The sequence below is a fragment of the Amphiprion ocellaris genome, chromosome 20, assembly GCF_022539595.1.
Source record: "Amphiprion ocellaris isolate individual 3 ecotype Okinawa chromosome 20, ASM2253959v1, whole genome shotgun sequence".
Lineage (NCBI taxonomy): Eukaryota > Metazoa > Chordata > Actinopteri > Pomacentridae > Amphiprion > Amphiprion ocellaris.
Genome location: NC_072785.1, coordinates 17,959,244 through 17,969,399, shown reverse-complemented (window position 1 = coordinate 17,969,399; position 10,156 = coordinate 17,959,244).

The following is a 10,156-nucleotide window of genomic DNA, read 5'->3' as shown; positions in this document are numbered from 1 at the left end:
CACAGGTGCCATATTTTTCACTGCTTAGTAACTTTTTAAAAATATTGTACGTCCATTTTAAAACAGGTTGGCTAAGTTAAATGTACAACTTCAAAGACTGTCTTCTATCTCCATCAGGTAAAATGAAAATAAAAGAAAGCAAGGGCATTGTGTCATGTACATAACAAATGTGAGGAATGTGGCTTGGTGGTGTCTAGGAGACAAAAAGACACAGCAGCTGCACTAAACTAAGGAACCATGAGAAAATTCAGTGCAATCAAATTTAGAGACCTTGACCCTCCTGTACAGCTATAAAACACTTTTATTGACTTGCTCATCATGGCATTTCCTGATCTTAAAAGACTTGCTTAAAACATGAGCTTAAACTGAACTACAGAACAATAGTATTTACCCATGCATAGTGTACGCAACATGTGCATGAAATTTGAGAAAATGGAAACAACAGCATTGTTCATGTACGTATTTTTAACCTTCAAGCCCAGCTGGTGGCAAATGGAGCGGCTGGGTCCGGTTACGGCTCTGGCAATTGGATTTTCCGTTCTGAAACGGGTACTGAAAAACAATAAAACGAAAGGTTATTTGATTTTCGTTTTAAAATACAAAAATTAAAATTGAAATACAAGGCGTTTTTCCTTTTCACGATCAAAAAGGGATATACGATTTTTTTTAAATGTTTAGATTTTCGTTTTATATTTAGAATTACAAGAAAGTAAAATCAGTAAGAGACAGAAACGAAAAAAGGTCAGTTTTTTCATTTTCTGAGACCGGAAGTGGTCATCAGCAAGAGTGTAGCCAAACAGAGTACGGTGCATAAACTGTATATACATTTTTTTCGTTAGTTTTCATGGTCAAAATGAGAGATCAGGTGGCCGATCTTAAAATAAATCAATACTGATTTTTTTTTATAGAGCGTTAAAGTTTTGCAAAGCCAGGGGGCGGGCCTACTTGATTGACAGTCTGGTCTGGAATGATTGACAGGTCCTTGGAGGAGGCAGCAGATTCTGTTCTCCTCGTTTGGATTAACTCTGATATAATAACTGTTGGTTTATTTATCGGTGGAGTAGCAGAACATTTTCCACAGACAGTTTTCCTGTCTGTTGGCTTGTTTTAACCAGTTTTCTACCTTCGGCTGATTCTACCAGCAGACACCGAAAGGACTCTGATAGTTCGGTAAGTAAATGTTTATTTTCGTATCGGTGCCGCTTTTAATGCACTTTATATGCAGCTTTAGTGTCGGATGTAATGTGTGCCATGCACTCCAGATGTTGGTGGAGTTTGTTTCAGTGTGTGTTGACCAGAGAAGAACGTTAACATAGTAAATATTAGCTTTAATGTCAGCGATGCTAACCGAGCTAGCTGCTCAGTCGTCGCCTGATTAAAGCTAACGTAGCATTAAGCTAACGATGTTTGTGTTGAGTTTCATGTAAACAGCTGAAGTGTGTTGTGTTCCTGTAATGTGGTTCATTAAGTTCATAAAACTGTGGTTGGTTGACATTAATGTAACGTTCAGGAAACTTAAATGTGATTAAAACAGTAACGTTAATGTTCTAGTTGTCAGTAATCAGCTTTAATTTGACACTAAAACAGACTGATAGTTTTAAATGACATCAGTTTCATTAATTTGTTGAAAATTGTCTCATTTGTTGTTGTGATGTTGCTGCTGAATGATCCGTGTTGAAGACACGTTTAGTTCTAGTATCAGAAGTACAAGAAGGAAAATGGAAGTTTATTTCTGCTACGTCAAAGATTTCAGGAATAAAATAACTAAATGAGTCTTTATGCCTCAAACTTTATTTTACAGTAAAGAAATAATGAAATAATTACAGATAATAAAATATAAATAGCAGAGAAAACCTGAGAGAATAATTTCCTGAAAAGTCTGTGAAGGAAAAGCAGCTTTTTATCCTGAAAGATCAGAATCAGCTCCAACATCTGCATCTGACAGAATCAAGTCAACCAGAAAGAAAAGAAAAAAGAAAATGACTTCTTTCTGATCACATCTGTTCCGCTGCTCACATTCTTCACATTTATAATCCACTTTTAAAAGTTCAGCAGACAGGTACTCTGCTTTGGAGTGTGACGATGTCGTTGGTGATGTGGAGAGTGAAGTTTCCGTTTCACCCACAGCATGCTTTAGGACAGCCGGGTCGGACTTGATGTTTGAAATACTGACTGACAGCTCTGATTTACCTGTCTGTAGTTTTGTTTTGATGGATGTTAAATTTTCACTCAAAGCCGCCAGGAGCTGAGTCTTTAAAATAACCGCCGTCTCGTGACAGAGTGAAAGTAGCAGTTCCTCAATATAGTTCCTAATATAGTATGTCGCTCTTAAACCGTCATCGTATAGTATGTCGCTCTTAAAACGTCATAGTATAGTATGTCGCTCTAAAAATGTCATAGTATAGCATGTCGTCCAAAAACGTCATCGTATAGCAGGTCGCTGTTGAAACGTCATAGTATAGCATGTCGCTCTAAAAACGTCATCGTATAGCATGTCGCTCTAAAAACATCATCGTATAGCATGTTGCTCTAAAAACGTCATCGTATAGCATGTCGCTCTTGAAATGTCATCGTATAGCATGTCGCTCTAAAAACGTCATAGTATAGCATGTCGCTCTAAAAACGTCATAGTATAGCATGTCTCTCTTGAAACGTCACAGTATAGCATGTCGCTCTAGAAACGTCGTAGCATAGCATGTCGCTCTAAAACGTCATAGTATAGCCTTTGGCCCAAAAAACGTCATAGTATAGCATGTGGCTCAAAAAACGTCATAGTATAGCATGTCACTCTAAAAACATCATAGTGTAGCATTTGGTCCAAAAAACGTCATAGTATAGCATGTCACTCTAAAAACATCATCGTATAGCCTTTTGTCCAAAAAATGTCATAGTATAGCATGTCGCTCTAAAAACGTCATAGTATAGCATGTCGCTCTTAAAACGTCATAGTATAGCATGTCGCTCTAATACCGTCATAGTATAGCATGTCGCACCAAAAAACATTATAGTATAACATGTCGTCCAAAAAACGTCATCGTATAGCATGTCGCTGTTGAAACGTCATAGTATAGCATGTCGCTCTAAAAACGTCATAGTATAGCATGTGGCTCAAAAAACATCATAGTATAGCATGTCACCCAAAAAACGTCATAGTATAGCATGTCGCTCTAAAAACGTCATAGTATAGCCTTTGGTCCAAAAAACGTCATAGTATAGCATGTCACTCTAAAAACATCATCGTATAGCCTTTGGTCCAAAAAACGTCATAGTATAGCATGTTGCTCTAAAAACGTCGTAGTGTAGCATGTCGCTCTAAAAACGTCATTGTATATCATGTCGTCCAAAATCGTCATAGTATAGCATGTTGCTCTAAAACCTTCATAGTATAGCATGTCACTCTAAAAATGTCATAGTATAGCCTTTGGTCCAAAAAATGTCATAGTATAGCATGTTGCTCTAAAAACGTCGTAGTGTAGCATGTCGCTCTAAAAACGTCATTGTATATCATGTCGTCCAAAATCGTCATAGTATAGCATGTTGCTCTAAAACCTTCATAGTATAGCATGTCACTCTAAAAATGTCATAGTATAGCCTTTGGTCCAAAAAACATCATAGTATAGCATGTTGCTCTAAAAACGTCGTAGTGTAGCATGTCGCTCTAAAAACGTCATTGTATATCATGTCGTCCAAAATCGTCATAGCATGTCACTCTAAAAACATCATAATATAGCCTTTGGTCCAAAAAACGTCATAGTATAGCATGTCATCCAAAATCGTCATAGCATGTCACTGTAAAAACATCATAATATAGCCTTTGGTCCAAAAAACATCATAGTATAGCATGTCGTCCAAAGAACATCATAGTATAGCATGTCGCTCTAAAAACGTCATAGTATAGCATGTGGCTCAAAAAATGTCATAGTATACCATGTCGCTCTAAAAATGTCATCGTATAGCCTTTCGTCCAAAAAATGTCATAGTATAGCATGTGGTTCAAAACACGTCATAGTATAGCATGTCACTCTTAAAACCTCATAGTATAGCATGTCACTCTAAAAGCGTCATAGTATAGCATGTCGTCCAAAAAACATCATAGTATAGCATGTCGCTCTGAAAACATCATAGTGTAGCCTTTAGTCCACAAAACGTTGTTTTGTCCCGGCTGTCTGAAGTAGGTCAGGAGCAACACCAAAACAGTCCAAACGCTGGTTTCTAGAGGGTTAGACGAGTATTTATTTGAAAGAGCAAGTTTACAACAACACAACATGTGAGGGGGTTAAAAACAAATGGGTGTTAGTAAAATAAAACTAAATAAACAGAACTAAACATGAACTTCATGTTGACATTGATGGGCATTCCAACCAGGAACAAAGTAAAAGATAATCAATACGAAAAAAAACCTCTTCCTGTTTACCTCTTCAAGCCCAAAAACACACCGCAGTAGCACCCTAAACTAAAACTACCAATGGGTTCCCTGTTTTCCTTTCTGAACAATTCAAAGGTCCCTCTCTATCTCCCCAGACATCCACCAACCACTGGAACACATCTCCAAAGTTCTGCCGGGCCAGCTCAGCTTCCCCTCAGAAGAAGTGCCGCCACCTGCCAGATGAAGGAGCCTTTTGAGAGGCAGCTGGCATCGTGATTGGACTGTACTTTGGTCTGTTCCAATCCAGCTTCAGCTCCAGAGACGGCAGGCGGGACGAGTCAACGGAGGCCGGGTGGACGAAGGCATGCAGCTGAGTACAATCCAGAAAACAACAGAGGAGGAGTGCAGCGGCCCAGGGCCAGAACAACCAGAGTAGCATCGTATGTCTCTTAGAAAACATCATAGTATAGCCTTTGCTATGAAAAAAACGCCATCATATACATCGTATATTGTACAAATAACAAGTCAGAGGAAAGAAACATACATTGTAGAATTGTAGTAATTCTGGGCTGACTGATTTACTGATTATCAGTATTTTATTTTTTACTGATTTACGGGAATAAATACATTTAAAAATGGTGCTACTTTGGCTCTGAACCTTAATCTACCTTTGGTCACTCTGTCTTCTGGAGTGATTTGATTGGTTATACGTCACGAATAAAACTCCTTTAACTTAACATCTGTAAACAAAACAAAAACGTATCAACAAAGTTTCCTGTTAGAGTTTGTGTTCTTCTAAGTTTAACTCCAAGATTTTAAATACTTTCATTTACTGCAAAAGAACATCGACTCCAAATGTCTCACTAATAATCATTATCAGCCTTAAAAATCCACAAAACACCCCTCTATACTTGACCACACTTAGTACAGTCCGGTTCCCCCTTCTATAAATCTGCTTGGAATCATCCACTTCCTGTTTGTCAAAGTGGCCTTCTACCTGGACAGGTTTTGTTGGAGCTCATGCAACAAACATTTTGGGTAACTGCACTTTAATATGGATGGATGACACTGAATTAGAGTCTGTTTTCATGAGACTGAGTTAAGATGTATAGCTGTCATTAAATAGGAAATTATTTCTCAGAATTCACATAGAAAAGTCTGAAATGTTTGCTAGGTTAGCGTCCCACATGTTCTTTGGCTCAGCTAAAGCTAACTCTCTCCAACTTCTGGATCTCTTGAGTTGCTTGTTGTTAAATATCTTGCTAGATTTGCTGAAGCTCAGAAAGTCTGAGATGTTTGTTCAAAATAAGCTCATTCTCACGTCTTATCTGAACTGTCTTCTTTTGTTTTAACTTTCCCTAAACTTAGGAGTTAATGAAAGAGCAGCACATCCAGACTCAGTCTCATTTATGTAGAGATTAAACTTCAGTGTCATTCATTGATGTTAAAGTGCAGTTTTTCAAATGTTTGTTGCACATGCTCCCGACCAAACCAGTCCAGGTGGGAGACGATGTGAAGAGAAAGCTCCAGAGGATGAATATCACACATTTACATTGAAAATAAATGTCCTTTAATTTGACATTGTCATGCAAATGATGTTCAAATCTTTGTTGAGTGCTTTGTTGATGTTGGTTTCTAAATGTTTTTTGACACTCTGCCCCAAAGATTAAAACCTTCTATGGCTCACAAGCTGCAACAATTCACACATTATCAACTATCTTTCTGACTAAACTAAGATAAAAAGTGAAAAACTGCCTGATTCCTGCATCATGAATGTAAATCTTTTTGTTTTTTAATGACAGTAAACTTAATATATTTGGGTTTGACATTTTATAAACCAAAACAATAAATGAATTACTGGAGAAAACAATCAACAGATTAATGGACAAAGAAAATGTGTTTTCCAACATATATGGCTGAATTACTCCAACATTACAAGATATACACAATTTTAATTCAATTTTATTTATATAATGCCAATTACAGGTCAAATTGTCTCAAGATGCTTTATTTTTATATTTTTTTGTCATATCTAAAATATGACAAAGTAAGAAATTAAAACCTCTTGACTAATCCAATTCATTATTTGTTTTTTAAGAGACTAATCGACAACTAAAATAACTTTCTCCACTAAAATTAATAAACATGAGGTCAAATAGAAGGAACAGTTTTAAATACTGCAGTCCCACGATGACAAGAATAAAGTTTGTCAACAAAAAGTAAATCTGCTGGTGGATTCCTTTAAAATCCTAACAAAGGATAATAAAGTGTGATACTAAAGGTTTGTGGTGCTAAAAATCTCCAAGTAAAGATATGAAGTTGAACATGTGGATGGAGGTTGATAAAAGTTGACCTCCCTTCATTTCTCTGGAGCCGACTCCATGGATTTTATGGATGGTGGTTAAAGACCTGCTCTTCTCGTGGTCTTCCTTCTAGTCGCTGTAAAAAGTCAGTCCATCCTGGCCGACTTCAACACCTCTTCATAACTTGTTCTGCCTCCGACCTGGTGGAAACTCAAGAAACTCGGGAAAACCTGTCGAGACTCGAAGAACTCGTGGAGACTCGAAGAACTCGTCGGGCGGGGGAAGGTGTGGTGGGTGGTGGGGGAAGGTGGGGGAGTAGAGGGGGGGAGGCCGCCACCCACCTCCCCACCTACTCTCCGCCCTGACTCCACCCAGACTCCGCCTTGGCCCTGCCCATGTGGTCGCTTCAGGAACTACGATGTCAAAGGGACGACGAAATCATTTCTTTTTATCTGATCTGTAGCTCAGTGAGTTAAGGATTTGCCTATAGAGCTGCAGGTCGCTGGTTCAAGACCAGACACTGCTTAAGTTTTCTCAAAATCCTAACAAAGACAAAGAAAGAAAAGGGCCGGTGGCGGGTCTTGAACCTGCGACCCTCCACTTGGTAGTCAGTCTTCTTTTCCCCTGAGCTATTCGCTCAGATACTAATTCTTCTCGTTTTTGCGCATTTATCATCTATTTTTTGTCGTTTTCGAGTTTTTTTTTAACTCGAGTCTCGACTCGACCGTTTTTCTCAGGAGGTTGGACTTCAGCCTTTGTGCTGGAGGGTTGAACCCTCAGTTCCAAGACTTTCCAAGCCTCCAGACCTCCCGAGTCCTCAGGACCTGAGCTTTCACACAGTCTGAGGGCTGAAATTTTCTAAGTCCCACAGTAGTTCTCTGTTAGTTTGAACCTTCAGACAGTCTGAGGGCTGAAATTTTCGAAGTCCCACAGTAGTTCTCTGTTAGATTTAACTTTCAGACAGTCCAAGGACTGATATCCTCTAAGTTCCTGAGTAGTTCTCTGTTAGTTTGAACTTTCAGACAGTCTGAGGGCTGAAGTTTTAAAAGTTTCTCAGTACTTCTCTGTTAGTTTGAACCTTCAGACAGCCTGAGGACTGAAATCTTAAAAGTTTCTCAGTACTTCTCTGTTAGTTTGAACTTTCTGGTTAACAGAAGCCTTAAAACTTGTGACCATGTGTCTTGATTTCACATTTAGACCATCAATCTGAGTTCTTCTCAGACCTTCACCTGTGGGTTTTTTAGAAATCCTCAAACTTTGATTCTCTTCACTGAACAGTAAAGTTTGTGGAGATAAGAAGGTAACATTAGTTTGATCGATGCCTTCAACTACTAGTAGACTTTATCTGGAAAGCAGTTTTCTTAAATGAGTTCTTAGTAAATCTGTCCACAATCAAACCAAGAACATAGAAAGAGTAAATGTTTGAAGAAACAACTTGATGTTTTCATTTCAGACTAGAAAACACTTTAATACCTTTATCTGTTTTTGCTCCTTTTGATCGTTTTATTGTCTCTTCTGTTTAATTTGATCTTCTAAAGTTTAACTGGTGTCTTTTGAAATGTTTTGTCTTTAGTTTGATTCTTCTTAAATGTTTAGTTTTGCTCTTTTCTCACCTTTTATTCTTTTCTAATCTCTGATTTGATTTCCAAATGTTTTGTCTTTTTAATGTTTGTTTTTTCAAATGTTTTATCGACTTGTTTGAAAAATTTCCTTTTTTCCCCAATGTTTAATTGTTCGATTAAATCTTTAAGGTTTTTCTTTTTAAATGTTTTACCACCTTTAATGTTTAATTTTCTTTTTAAATGCTTCATTGTTTTCTGTTTAATTCCTATTTAAAGTTTTATTGTCTTTAAGATTTAATTTTCTAATTAAACATTTATTTTTTAAATTAAATGTTTTGTCTTTTTAAAGGTTTAATAATCTAATTAAATGTTTAGTATTTTTTTAAAATGTTTAATATTCTTCTTGTTTAATTGTATTTTTTAAATGTTTAATTAAAATATTTCATCTTTAATGTTTAATATTTTGTTTAATAAATTTTGTTTAATTTCATAATTACATGTTTTGTATCTTCTGTTTAATTATCTAATTAAATATTTTGTCTGTTTAATATCATTTAATTGTATTTGATATTTAATTTTCTTTTTGAAAGTTTTATTGTATTAAATGTTTTTTTTCCTTTGATTTAATTGCTTTTTTAAAAATGTAGTTTATTTGTTTAATCTTTTTTTCGGTCAAGATTTTAATCCCAACCTTAACAATGAAACAAACTCTTAAATCACATTGAAAATACTTCTGTTGTCACAATCATGAGTTGGTCAATTATTCAATTTATCAATTCAACTTTATTTGTTTAGCACCTTTCACACAGATGACAAAACTAAACAAGCAAAGAGAAAAAACTATGATAAAACTATGATTAAAACTCAAAAACATATTTAAAAACAAAAAAGATTTAACACTGTAATAAAATCTGTTGTGTCCAGGGGATGGATGGAGTTTATTGAAGTCTTCTTGGGCTCACATGGTAAATCATTTAAAATATAAACTTGATATTCAGTCTAAGGAAACTGGAAACTGCAGAGCGACTGAAGAACCAACAATATCTCCCGTTTTCTCCTTTAATGAGTCGACTCTTCTTGTGCTTTCAGACCAAAGAACTACAGACTCTTCACAACCTGCTCAAACTCTTGGTACAGGACCTCACCACACGGGTCAAGAAGGTTTCTGTCTCATTTCTACTCTGAAGCTTACCTTCTCCTGCTCAAACTGCTGACAAATGTTTCTGCTGCTCTAATGTCTGGTCTCCAGAACTTCCTAAAAACTCTCAAAGTCTCTTCTGCTGCAGGTTGCTTTGTAGAACTGTTCCAGAAAACCTCACTAAACCACATGGAGGGGCCTCAAGATAGTCATCCAAATGAAACCATACAAAAAGCAAACTAGCACAACCCAAACTCTAAAGTCTCCTGCAGCCTACCAGAGAACCTCTGAGAACAGAGAATCAGGACAGGAACTCTTACCTTCTGGACAACCAACGCCGGTTCTCAAACAAAAATACAGAATGTGTCTGACCAAAAACCTCTAAAGACTCACTACAGCCAAGATAAAGACACAACTCAGCTGCACCAAATCCACTAATCACTGCACACATTAGCACCATGTGCTAACTGTGTCTAAAGAACCACATTTACCAAGACAACTATCCAGTACAAAGCCCTAAAACACACCAAGAAACACATTAAAGACGATTTTACTGCTGGAAGCTGCAAGCCAACGCCTAAAGAACAAACTAAAGCAATGGAGCCAAACCAGGTTCAGTGGTGAAGAAAAGCAGAGGAAATGTTTGACTGTTGCCAAATAAAGCAGGAAGACACTGAGCTGCTCAGGTGTTCCTGATAACACCAAGCAGCCACCTGGACAGCCAATGGGAACACAGCTTACTGGAAGTCCAGAGGGCTGGGTTAGTGAAGGAAATGTAGTTTAAAGT